The 13,905-nt window shown below is 42.1% G+C and overlaps 1 pseudogene; it reads right to left on the bottom strand.

Moving 5' to 3' along the window:
* Window positions 1-951: 951 nt before the first annotated feature.
* Window positions 952-2,386, bottom strand: LOC144998356 (putative sugar phosphate/phosphate translocator At2g25520 pseudogene; annotated as a pseudogene).
* Between the last annotated feature and the right edge of the window lie 11,519 nt (window positions 2,387-13,905).

Genomic DNA, 13,905 nt, shown 5'->3' with positions numbered 1-13,905 from the left:
AAAGCTTAATGGAGAGAGAAAGAAGGTTTTATGTTTACGTTCCCGAGATCACTAAAAGAAAGAAAAGAAATAAACATGATCATCTTCTTTCTTTCCTTTCTCTCCAATTTCTCTTGATTTGTGAGGACAATTTATAAGTAAGATTAGTACAAATCTTCCTTCCAATAACTAAAATGAGGACCAATGATTTTTTACCAATTATATGCTTCTTCTTTTTTTTTTTTTTCTCCTTAAATGAAACTCCAGTTTATAGAAAGAAAAAGGAAAAAAAGAAGGGACAATAGGGATCAGAATGCAAGCGTTTAGATGGTGTGACCACTTGACTTAGACAAGGATAAGTGTTAAAACAAATTAAGGACCAACCTATTCCTGACCATATAGACATGTCCACCACATAGACCATTGTGTAATTTACTCTTTTTATTAATAGTCCTATTTAATTTTTAAATGGTTTTTAAACCAAAATATACATAGTCGACATTCCTTTTTTATTCTTATACCACACAATATGCTTCATTTCCGGATGCACGTTCATGCTGATTGACTTCTGCCAATTACAAAAGACAAAACAACGATATACACATCTTTTATTTAAACCAAAATATGCATTAAACCATTATTTTTTTATTTTTATACCACGAAACATGCTTACTTTTTAATTTCATTATAACTATTGTTTAATTAGCTCGTATTTCAACCAATTATTTCATTTTATTTAACTTTCGTATCAAACTTATTTAACTTTCGTAACAAACTTATTTTACTACCCAAATTAACAAAAAATAAATAAGTTGATTACTATATCAAATATCAATCAATCAACCCATTTTTCTATTGTTATTTTAGCGTTTCATGAATCCAATAATCAAGCGTCATAAACAAGAAAAATACAATATATCAAGAACCCATCATCAAGCACCCAAATTTCCAGTTATCTATCAAGAAAAAAAGTCTTAAAAGTTAAAATCCATTTATATAAACCAACAAAGAAAAACATAATTTATATAAAAAAAAAAAGTGAGATCGTGTTAAATGCCTAAAACTTATAGAAATCCTACATCATCAGCCATGAAAATCAAAAACCCATCTTTAATCATTTATCAGACTCACTCTTTCTTGCTGATTTTTCATCTTTTTGGTCCAATAACTTGCCCGATTCATCATCAAGATCAAATTGAGTCGCCTTCTTCTCTGCTTCTTTAGCCTTAAGGGCCTGTAACTTGGCATGATTATAATAAGCAACACCCATGAAAGCAATCAAGTAACCAAACAGATTGATCGGAGTTACTGTATCCTTGATCACCGACCACGAAAAAGCAATCAGCAACCAATCTTTAACAACCCCAGCAACATTCATCGTTAACGCAGATGTCTTCCCAACAAGCAAGAACACAGCAAGATTCAAAGCAAAAGCACAAATCGAATTCGTCCCAAAGATGAAGTAATCAAAGTGGAAACTAGAAGTATCCCTCAATTTGGGAAGCTCCACGATAATCCATGGAACAGATAAGAAAACCAAACAACAAGGGGCGACATAGTAGAGAGATGTTATCGGATTAAACGTAATCCCTTTCGATGTCAACAGCATTTGAATCAAAACCAAACGGGTAGCTTCGAACGCAACAGCACCAAGTTGTAACGTAACTCCCCATGAATTATACTTGGCTTCGCCATAAGCAGCAATCGCAACCCCAAAAGAGATCGAAAGCATGTTACTCATGGTTTGGCCTTTAAACCCTTCTTTTTTGAACAAAACACCGATGGAGTAAACGGCGACAGGCATTAAGGCTTTGAGCATTTGGATAAACGAAACAGAAAGGTAAATGTAAGCGGAATTGGAGAGCCATAAGCTAAGAGAGTAAAGGAAACCGATTGGGACGACGGATTTGAGATACACATCGAGGGTCATTTGAACTGGTTCGACGACTTTGAGTACACTGACGAGAATGTAAGCTAATGAAGAACAGAAACCCATGTGAATCATGGTGAGTGAGATTGGGTAAGGCCAGTTGTACATATTGCGATCGAGTATGTATTTGTTGTAGACGATGACAGTGAAGCTGAGGAAGATCCATATGGCGACGTAGCTGTAGGAGAGGATGATCTTCTTCAAAACACTTTCGCTTAGGGCTCCTCCTCTTCCCATTTTAGTTGGATTGGATCTGAGGTGGTTGATGGGTGAATTGATCAATGTAGTTGAAGGAGGAAGAAACCCAAAAGGGGAATTAGGGATTTAGTATGGAAATATAGAGAATTGATATGGGCATTGCAGGTTTGAAGAAATTACATAATTTGGGGGATTAGGTCAGATGCAGAGGTTGAACTTCTATGGCATGTGTCGCCTTTCTGTCAAATGCCGGTCGATATAAAACAGAGCATTCATAATTATTAAATTCTTTGTACAATATATTTCTTTTTGTTACATTATCTTTTCACAAAAACAAATCTACTTAAATAACTTCTTTCTAAATTAATTATTTTTTAACTAATAATCATTTTGCTAGCTCGTCAGGACCACCCCCTAAGCTTCGCTAGATGACTCGCCATGCTAAGATCGCTGCCTGGTTAACGAGAGGAAAGAGAAAAAAGATAAGACAATAAGGATTCTGATCGACTATTTTTCATTTGGATTTTATAATTTTTTTTAATTCTAAAATCCAATTGTATATAAAATATAGGTGGCAGATAAAAATGTGATGCGACAAGCTGCTAATAGGGGTGTGCAAAAAAACCGCAAAACCGAAAAACCGAGCCGAACCGGCCAATCCGAAACCGAAAAAAACCGTAACCGAAAAAAACCGAAACCGAAAAAACCGGATGTCAACGGGTCGGTTTTTGGTTTTCATATTTAGGTATCCGCGGATACCCGAACCGTTTGATAATATATATATATATATATATATATATATATATATATATATATATATATATATATATATATATATATAAGTAAAAAAAATATTATTTCATTAGTATTATTTTGATTGATCTACCAGTTCAATAACCTAAATAAAAATCCATATCGACAACTCCAATTTTGTAATTCTAAATTCATTTAATTTTCTTGTTATTTTTATTATTGTATTTAGTATACAAATTATAAGATATGATATTTAAACTTCATTATGTTTTTTTTAAACTCTTTGACTTACTAATTTTAAAAAAGAGATAACTAAATTGGAGTTTGTAGTTTCAATTTAATTTAATTTTTTATATTTTACCGGGTATCCGTGAACCGCACTGTGGTTACCCGCTTTCATACGGGTCGGGTCGGGTCGGGTTTTTTGTTAATACGGTTCGGTTTCGGTTAGTGTGCATCAGGTATCCGCTCCGTGGTCACGGTTCACAATTTTATTACTATCCGAACCGAACCGCCCCGTGAACATCCCTAGGTGCTAAGATCTATCGGCATGCATACGTTGAAACATCCCAAAAATATCATCCAAAAAATTTTGTTTGAAAACTTTACTAAACCATAATATCAATTACCAAAAGATAAAAACCATGAATCATGTATCTCAAAATATCATAATAAATTTATCAAATTGAAACTAGTGTCAAAATCGTATCAGAATATCAAAGTCTATCTCCCAGGCTAAACTGTGGTGTGTGTCATGGCATCATCCCGAGCCCTTCCCTTTGCTAGTCGGGGTACCTGAAATCAAAAAGTGAAACTGTAAGCACGAAGCTTAGTGGGCTCCCCCAAACTACCACATATCATACAATAACACATAAAGCAACTACTGGGCCTTGCCCACTGCATCGGACGGAAGTCCGGAAACTGCATCGAAGCAAAGTCCATAACTAACCAGGATCTTGCCCTCTGCATCGGACCGAAGTTCGGAAATTGCATCAGACCGAAGTCCGGAACTAATCAGGGCCTTCGCTCTCTGCATCGGACCGAATTCCGGAACTAACCAGGGTCTTTCCCTCTGCATCGGACCGAAGTCCGGAAACTTACTGAACATAGCATGGCATAACATAACTACTAGCATAAACACATATAAGGCATATTGCATCGGATCGAAGTCCGGAACACATAACACAAAGACATTAAGCACACTAAGCTACTGCATCGGACCAAAGTCTGGAACTACTACTAACTAAATAGGTCGGTATTGTGGCCGTAGACCCGTTCCTACTGAAAGGCAACTCACCTCGTAACGCTGGCTACTGAGATGCTAAGTCTGAAACTGTCTGCCTGCTGCTCCTAAACTCCCCGGCTACAAATCCCATAAACACTAAATCAAATATTGATAACTAATCTTGGGGTAAAAAGACTATTTTACCCCTGGTTAAAGTCAACATCCTGGTCAAAGTCATCTTTCAATTGACCGGACTCGTCGAGTTGGGCCGCCAACTCGCCGGGTCTCTAGCATTCTTTCTGATCCTCTACCCACTTCTACTCGTCGAGTTTGGCAAAGACTCGACGAGTTCTTCTTCGATACTAACATCGAGTCTAACTTCATCCGACTCGCCGAGTTGTATGAACAACTCGTCGAGTTCTCCTTCATCATATGAACTCGTCCAGTCTGTGACTCACCGCGTTGTATAAACAACTCGTCGAGTCTATTCTTGAGGCAAGAAGATTGCCTAAGGACGACTCGTCGAGTCTCACGCATGTCATTACTATACAGTCAATTATAGTCGATTTCAGTGCATCCAATCCATAGATATGGGCTTCCAGGGTTGGTTTTACACGTAAAGTTAACTTTACGTGCATGCACAAGAGAATGGGGCTAAAACACCAAAATCATCCAACAATAAGCACTTACGGTTTGGAACAAGGCTATATTTGCATAAAGGTAGCTACATTGAGCTCCTAGAGTTCAATAACATCCAGATCTATGGTTTCCATCCTAAGGAGAGTTCAATTATCGAGTTTGAATCATATAAAGTTCCAAGAGAAACATAAACAAGCATAAAAGAGGGTTTTAATGGAAGAATAAGCAAGGTGATAACTTTATTACCAGAATATGTAGCAAATGGAAGCTAGATTATGGATCTCCTTTTTCTTTTATTGGTCTTCTTTCCTTCCTTCTCTTCTACAACTTCCAATCTAGCACAAAACACTCAAGCTCAACAATGGGGACTATGGTTTACAGAGAAATGATCTAGAGGTGTTGGAGGCTGGGATGGGAGGCTATAATGATGTTTAAATAGAGTACAAACCCTGGGATTTAAGGTTTCTTCCAGACAGGCGGACTCACCGAGTCCAGAATATGGACTCGTCGAGCCGCCCGCTAAAAACACGTGCAAATCTCGCCTCTACTCGACGAGTTGGGCTACTGACTCGTCGAGTACCTCTTAAGAAAGGAAAATACTTTATTTAAATTACATACCAGAAATGGGGCGTTACAATTCTCCCCTACTTATCTTAGACTTCGTACTCAAATTCTGTTGTTACTGATCCTGAAAATAACTCTGTATAGTGCTCCCTCATCTCTTCCTTAGTCTTCCACGTCCACTCTAAACCCTTCCAGTGTTGCCACTGCACCTTCACTAACTGAACTACCTTGTTCCTCAAGGTCTTCGTCTTCCGATCTAGGATCGCAACTGGTCTCTCGATATAATTCAGGCTGCTATCAACCTAATTATCTTCCAGTGGTACCACCGCTGACTCATCCACCAAACACTTTCGTAACTGAGAAACGTGGAATGTGTTGTGGATCTGGCTAAGCTCTGTTGGAAGATCCAAATGGTAAGCAACCCGACCCACCCGAGCCAAAAGCCTAAAGAGACTAATGAACATGGGGCCCAGCTTGCCCCTCTTCCAGAACCTGATTGTCCCTTCCAGGGGGACACTTTCAGGAGGACCATATCGCCCATCTGAACGCCTCCTGTCGGCGTAACTCTTCTACCGACTATGCGCAGTCTGCAGTCTGCTACGGACCTGCTGGATCAACTCTGTGGTCTTGAGCACCACCTCAATACTCCCGATGACTCTCTGACTGACCCCGCCCCAACAAATCGGGGTCCTACACTTCCTCCCATAGAGCTTCTCGAAGGGAGGGTGGTCAATTCTAGCTTGGAAACTGTTGTTATACGAAAATTCCGCTAACGGAAGATACATATCCCAACTGCCACCAAAGTCTAGGACGCATGCTCGAAACATTTCCTCGAGATTCTGAATCGTCCTCTCGCTCTGCCCATCCATATGAGAGTGGAAAGCGGTGCGGAAGTGAAGACGAGTCCCCATCTCGTCATGAAACCGCTTCCAAAACCTGGATGTGAACCGGACGTCTCAATCTGATACTATTGATACAGACACTCCATGTCGTGCCACTACCTCGCGCACATAAATATCGACTAGCTTCTCGGTCAATATGCTCTCCTGAATCGGTATGAAATGCGCGCTCTTGGTCAGCCGATCCACTATGACCCAAATCGAATCAACTCCACGTGCGGTTCTGGGAAGCTTAGTGATGAAATCCATAGTGATATCCTCCCATTTCCACACGGGAATGTCTAATGGTTGCATCTTGTTGTGGGGTCTATGATGCTCCGCCTTGACCTTCCTGCAGGTCAGGTATCTCTCCACGTACCAAGCTACGTCCCGCTTCATGCAAGGCCACAAATAATTGGGTCGAAGATCTCTGTACATCTTTGTCGCCCCTGGGTGGATGGAGAACCGAGACCTGTGAGCCTCGTCCATCAACACCTGCCGTACTCCACTCCAGTACGGTACCCAAACTCTCCCATGAAGGGTCAACAATCCTCGACTGTCATAGTCAAAGGAAGCTACTCGGCCTACAATCCTCTCACACTTCTACCTCTCCTCCTCCAGGACCTCAACATGTGCCTCTCTAATCTGCTCCAACAATGGAGTAATCACTGTCATCCTCAGACCTATATCCCTGATCGGGGTTGCTACTGCCTTGCGGCTCAGGGCGTCGGCCACTACGTTAGCCTTGCCCGGATGATAAAGGATTTCACAGTCATAATCCTTTACCATGTCTAACCATTGGTGCTGCCTCATGTTCATATTCGGATGATCCATGAGGTACCTCAGACTCTTGTGATCCGTGTAAATGGTACAACGGACTCCATAGAGGTAATGTCGCCAAATTTTGAAGGCAAACACTACTGCCCCCAGCTCTAAGTCATGTGTCGAATAGTTAGCCTCGTGAGGCTTCAACTGTCTAGAGGCATAAGTTATCACATGCCCTCGTTGCATCAACACTGCTCCCATACCTGTGATCGAAGCATCACAGTAGACTACAAAATCATTCACTCCCTCTGGTAAGGTAAGAATCAGTGCCTCACACAATCTATATCTAAGGGTCTCAAATGTTGCCTGCTGCTAAGGCCCCTAGCGAAACACCACCGACTTCTTGGTCAGTCGAGTGAGCTGAACTGTTATCTTGGAGAAATCCTGGATGAATCTCCTGTAGTATCTTGCCAACCCTAGGAAGCTCTGAATCTCAGATGGAGACCTCGGGACCTCCCACTGCATCACGGCCTCTATCTTGGTCGGATCTACTAGTATACCCTTCTGGTTGACGAGGTTTCCAAGGAACTACACCTCACGCAACCAGAACTTACACTTGGAGAACTTCGTGAAAAGTCTCTCCCTCCTCAGTGTCTCTATCACCTCTCTCAGGTGCTCCTCGTGCAGCTCCTGAGTCTTGGAATAAACCAAGATGTCATCAATGAACACTATCACAGACCGATCCAGCATCAATCTGCATACGTGGTTCATGAGATCCATGAACACTGTTGGAGCATTAGTGAGCCCGAAGGGCATCACTACAAACACATAGTGACCATAGCGGGTCCTAAAAGCGGTACTCTGCACATACTCATCCCTGACCCGCATCTGGTGATATCTTAACCGTAGATCAATCTTGGAGAACCAAGGTGCTCCCTAAAACTGGTCAAATAAGTCGTCTATCCTCGGGAGTGGGTAACGGTTCTTCACTGTTACCTTGTTCAACTCCCTGTAATCTATGCACATACGGTGCGACCCATCCTTCTTTCTTACAAACAAGATCGGGGCTCCCCATGGTGAACTACTCGGCCTGATGAAACCCTTGTCTAGCAGCTCCTGCAGCTGCGTAGACAACTCCTGCATCTCTGGAGGAGCCAACCAACATGGTGCCTTGGCTATCGGAGCCGCACCCGGAACCAGGTCAATCCGAAACTCGACCTATCTTTTCGGAGGTATCCAAGGTAAGTCCTCTGGGAATACGTCTGGATACTCTCGCACTACTGGTACATCGTTCAATATCACCTTACCCTTCTCCCGGGCATCTATAATATAGGCGACGTACCATACGCAACCCTGCTGAACGTAGTGTCTCGCTCTCGCCGCTGAACAAAGGACTGGTCCGTGTTGTGGCCTCTCGCCCTGAATCACTAACTCTCCCCCACTGGGAGTGCGAACCCTCACTAACTGCAACTCACAATCAATCACTGCCCTATTGGGGCTCAGCTAATCCATACCCACTATAACTTTATTCCCTCGCAGGGGAATACGAACTAAGTCCACTGAAAACTGCTCATCAAATAACTGCAGCGAACACCCCCTATGTGCTCTCGTGACCCTGACGGTCCTGTCATCTGCTATCTCAACCTCAAGTGGGCAATCCAGCTCCCCCGGAGCTCTGCTAAACCTCTTGCTAAGCGCAAGTGAAACAAATGATCGGGTAGCCCCCGAGTCAAACAATATTGTAGCTGAAATGTCGTTCACTAAGAACGACCCTATACAAAAACATGTAACCATGAGAAACAATCAATATCAATAAAAAGATAAAAGGAAAATACATACCCGCTACCACATCAAGATTCGCTCGCGCCTCCTCTGCTGTCACCTGGAAAGCTCTACTCTTCGCCACTGGTGCCTCACCCCGGCCCTGACGGCCATCTGTAATCCTCAAAGTAGCAGGGGCAAGTGCCACCACCTTCCCTACTGCTGCCAAACTCGGACACTGGGACTTTTTATGTCCCCTCTTATTGCAATGGAAGCAAATCAGTCAGATGTTGTTGTTGTGGTGGTGGTAGCTATACAATCTCTACACATATTCCCGGTCCGGCCGCACTTGTAGCAACCAGGACTCCCTGCCTTGCACGCCCCATCGTGAAATCTCCCACACTTGCCACACCAATTGTGGCTCTGCTGTCCCCTGGACCTATGATCCAATACCTTGGGCCTTTTGCCCGAACTCCCCGTACCAGTAGCCACCTCTGACTTCCTCTTCCTCTCCATCTCCAGATCTATCTCCCTCTCTTGAGCCCTCACAATCATATCATCCAGCGTTTTACAGCTAGACCGGCTCACAAACTGACGGATATCACTCCGCAACATATCATGATAACGCGCCTTCTTCATTTCCTCACCAGCTGCATACTGAGTAACGAGAAGAGCCCTCTCCCTGAACTTGGCGGTAATCTCTGCCATTGTCTCCGTAGTCTGAGTGAGGTCCTGAAACTCCCTAGCTAACTGTTGCACCTCAATAACCAGTGCAAACTCGACTCTGAACCTGGTAGTAAAATCAGCCCAGGTCATCGCATCAAGAGCTGCATCATCCCCAATGGTATGCCTGATCTCCTCCCACTAGTCTCGTGCCCTGTCCTTCAGAAGTCAGTATGCTAGTCTGACCTTGTCCCCCTCGGGGACATCTGCTGGTGCGGAATGCGTTGGCGACATCTGCCAACCACCTAGTACTCACTATGCGATCCCGCGCCCCATGGTAGTCTGGAGCTCCACATGCTTTGAATTCCCTGAAAGTGAGGGTACGTGACCCCATCATTGTAACATCCCCAAAATCACGGCCAGGAAAGACCGATTTCATTTATGCTTTTTAAGATAATCTCAGAGTAAATCCTTTTTGATTTAAAAGTGTTGCGGAATTTGTTCCCAAAACAAAACATGATAAAATAATATTTATCAAAGCATTTCATCAAGAGATGCATTTTCATTATATAATTAAAAATCGGGGTGTCATGTTCCGATACAGACCATTAAGCATAAACAATAACATTACAAGTCATTCAACAAATATATACATATACAGACTTGTAAACAAAACAACTTGATGGTTCGTCCATCTTATGCCCTTGCGCCACTTCCTGTAATACAAATAAAACTGAGTGGGCCAGGCTTGGGAGCCTGGTGAGCATATAGGGTTTTCAACCCACAATAAATAAATTATATTTAATTTCACCAACCAATCACTATCCCGATTACCCATTCCCGTTATCCTCACTTTACGTCCCTAAAACAACATCTATCTCGAGGGACCTAATCTAGGATTTTCATCGGGACGGACATTATAGCCAAGGGGTTTCCTCAACAATAGATATCCTAAGGCAACCATGAGGGGGATAGAGTACACCGGTGAACACATCGTTCACAACACCTACAGGTTATGAACCTGCTAGCGTTCCACGAGACTGTCTAGAAGGAGTCTGTGGTCGTTATCCATACTCCGCTGAATAACTAGGTCAACAACAACAACAACATCGAGATCTCTCATCTGTTTATTACACACCAACTATCTACCCATGTTCTACCCAACATATTAGTAGATAAAATATATATTTTTATACATAGTTTAAAACCTGTATAGCATTTTCATTCAATACATATTCCACATAACAGATGAGGCATACCCACATAACACGTATTTCATAGAAAACAAATCGGATCTATGAGATTAAAGAGAGTGAATATACATTCACGTACATAACAACAAAACTATACACATAACACGTATTTCGTATAAAATACTTCATAATTATGCGTTAGAAGAAAGTAACTACACACTCACACGTATAAACAACAATATACTTAATACACTCAAACCATACTTGTATTATTATTGCGTTTATGAAAGGTAGTATACACTCACTTGATCAGAAGATGATCGGACAGCACTACGGCTTGCAGAAGTCGTAATCCTCAGCAGATCTGGAAGATCTCTACGAAAATCGAACTTCTCGCGGGTAGAGCTTCGGCTCGGAAACCGCACTTCTCGGGATCTTCGGGATCTCAGGACTTGCTTCGGGACTCGGGAATATTACCGGGGCTTCGGGGTGGCTTCGGGGGTAAAAACTCAGAGCTTCGGCACAAAGAGGAGAAGAAATTAGCAATTAAACCCGGACCCCTCGCATCCTATTTATAGGAGGCTGGAACCTCCTCGTACGCGGGGCGTACGGGCTCCGAAATGCGTCACTGCATGCGTCATCCGAAGTGTCGACACTCTGGCTGTACGCGGGGCGTACTCGAGTATGCTGGGCGTACTCCGGATGAGTCCGGTGACTCGTCTTCGGATAAGGCCAGATTTTATAATTAAATTTAATTATAAATTATTTAATAAACTTCGAAAATTCATATCTCCTTCATACGAGCTCCGTTTTTGACGTTCTTTATATCCACGCGAAGGTGAGACTACGCTCTTCAACTTTTGTTTAGACTCCGTCGGCTAATTTTGACTTTATTTTTATTATTTATTTTTAATAAGTCGGGACAGAAATTTTCGTTATAAATTCATAACTTCTTCGTTTGACGTCCGTTATCGCCTAACTTTTTATCGATTTGATACTAACAACGAGATCTTCGATTCTCGTTTAGATCGCTAAGTCTAAATATCGCTCTAACGTAAATTTCACTTTTTACGTTACTCAGCGTTGCCGGTTCTGTCGTGAAACTTCGACAGGTCATAACTTCCTCGTTATAACTCGGATTTCGGCATTCTTTATATCTTCGGAAACCTTGTTTCAACTACTACAACATTATCTAAAGATATCGAGTTTATTTTACACTTAAATTTTGACGCTTATTTTTATTCTTAATTAATCAAACCACATAATTAAGCAATTAAGCACAAAACACATAATACTCAAATAATACACTTCTATTATTTTAAAACGGGTTACAAAGGTTAACCTAGAATATCACATTGCTAAAAATGGCAAGCCCAGAAACACAGGCGTTACAATCATGGTCGTCATCTCAGCATGGAATGTGTTCAACCTCTCGTCCATCAGCTCCAAAATACCCTCCTTGATTGAACCGAAGATCACAGGAGTCTGCTCGAGTATGATGTGAGTAACCTCTGAAGAGAGAAACTCCCTAGTCTGCTCATCCAAATGCTCGGCCCCCGAGTCTAATCCCGATCCCTCACCGGCACCTGAACTGCCGACTGTTGGTCTAGGGCGTAAAACCACCATTCTGAAAACACACAATGACAAACGTCAGGAATACAAATATATCTCGAGGGATCGCTACTATTACAGTTTCCTGGTCTCATCTCAGCCTTCCTCGATTCAATTACGGATCCTCTTCTTTTAGTAGTACGGGCCCATACTACCTTCCACATCTATCCGTACTTTCCTCAAAAACTTCCTTGACTCCACCAAGTCACTTCTACTGCCACTAATCTCTGCTACTCTCATCCTAGGCTTTCCCTAGGGAAATTTATGACTCTCCCAAAAACCAGTCCTCAGCTGCTGAAGGCCTCATTGTAATGCTAATTAGCCACCATATGGATACCATCACATGCAATGAGGCTCCGATAATCCTTCGGGTAAGGGACTCATCCCTACAACGGTTAGGACTTAAACAAGAGTTGCACAATAGGTTCAAATCCAACACTCTGAGATTATTCAAACCTGATTGCATGTGACTAAACATATCCACCTAATAGCTAACTCCCATCACTCCGAGTCCCACAAGGCACAAAGCAAGCAACATTCAGATAAAGGAAACTACTCAAGCAAATCTATCCTCATAACAAGAGACTGTACTAGCATACAATGCTAAGCTCATACTATCAGGCATAACCTAAACATGGTATTCTACTACTGTCTACTCGATACTAGCATGAAATTCTCATAAAGTTGAAACATATATAGTAGGCACATAAGGCATCCTCCTAGATCCTTAGTCCTATTCTAGTATGTTGTTCTACTGTAACTGATAACTGATAATCATAACATAAACTTGTATGGGTAATTTGAGAGTACTTACTTGAGCTTGGTTGATCGCATGAACCACACCTTTTTCTTTGCTTTCTCAAAAACTCTTATTTTTAAGTCTACTTTTCAAAAGTTTCTTTCGAAAATGTTTTTATTTTGAAAACCTTATACCAATTCCTTAGTTTGAGTTCAGACACACCCGAGAGTGTGCCCGAATCCCTTAAACCACGGCTTTGATACCAACTTGAAACATCCCAAAAATACCACCCAAAAATTCTTGTTTGAAAACTTTACTAGACCATAATATCAATTACCAAAAGATAAAAACCATGAATCATGTATCTCAAAATGTCATAATAAATTAATTAATTCGAAACTAGTGTCAAAATCATATCAGAATATCAGAGTCTATCTCCCATGCTAAACTGTGGTGTGTATCATGCCATCATCCCGGGCCCTTCTTTTTGCTAGCTGGGGTACCTGAAATCAAAAACTGAAACTGTAAGCACGAAGCTTAGTGAGCTCCCCCAAACTACCACATACCATACAATAACACATAAAGCAACTACTGGGCCTTGCCCACTGCATCGGACCGAAGTCCGGAAACTGCATTGGACCGAAGTCCAGAACTAACTAGGGCCTTGCCCTTTGCATCGGACCGAAGTCCGAAAACTGCATCGGACCGAAGTTCAGAACTAACCAGGGCCTTGCCCTTTGCATCGGACCGAAGTCCGAAAACTGCATCGGACCGAAGTTCAGAACTAACCAGGGCCTTGCCCTCTGCATCGGACCGAATTCTGGAACTAACCAGGGCCTTGCCCTCTGCATCGGACTGAAGTCCGAAAACTGACTGAACATAGCATGGCATAACATAACTACTAGCATAAACACATATAAGGCATACTACATCGGACCGAAGTCTGGAACACATAACACAAAAACATGCTTGAATCACAAAGAAATCAAGCACACTAAGCTATTGCA

This window comes from Lactuca saligna, chromosome 5, assembly GCF_052625555.1.
Source record: "Lactuca saligna cultivar CGN05327 chromosome 5, ASM5262555v1, whole genome shotgun sequence".
Taxonomy (NCBI): domain Eukaryota; kingdom Viridiplantae; phylum Streptophyta; class Magnoliopsida; order Asterales; family Asteraceae; genus Lactuca; species Lactuca saligna.
Note: the sequence above shows the minus strand (reverse complement) of the source record. Positions and strands in the feature narration are given on the sequence as shown.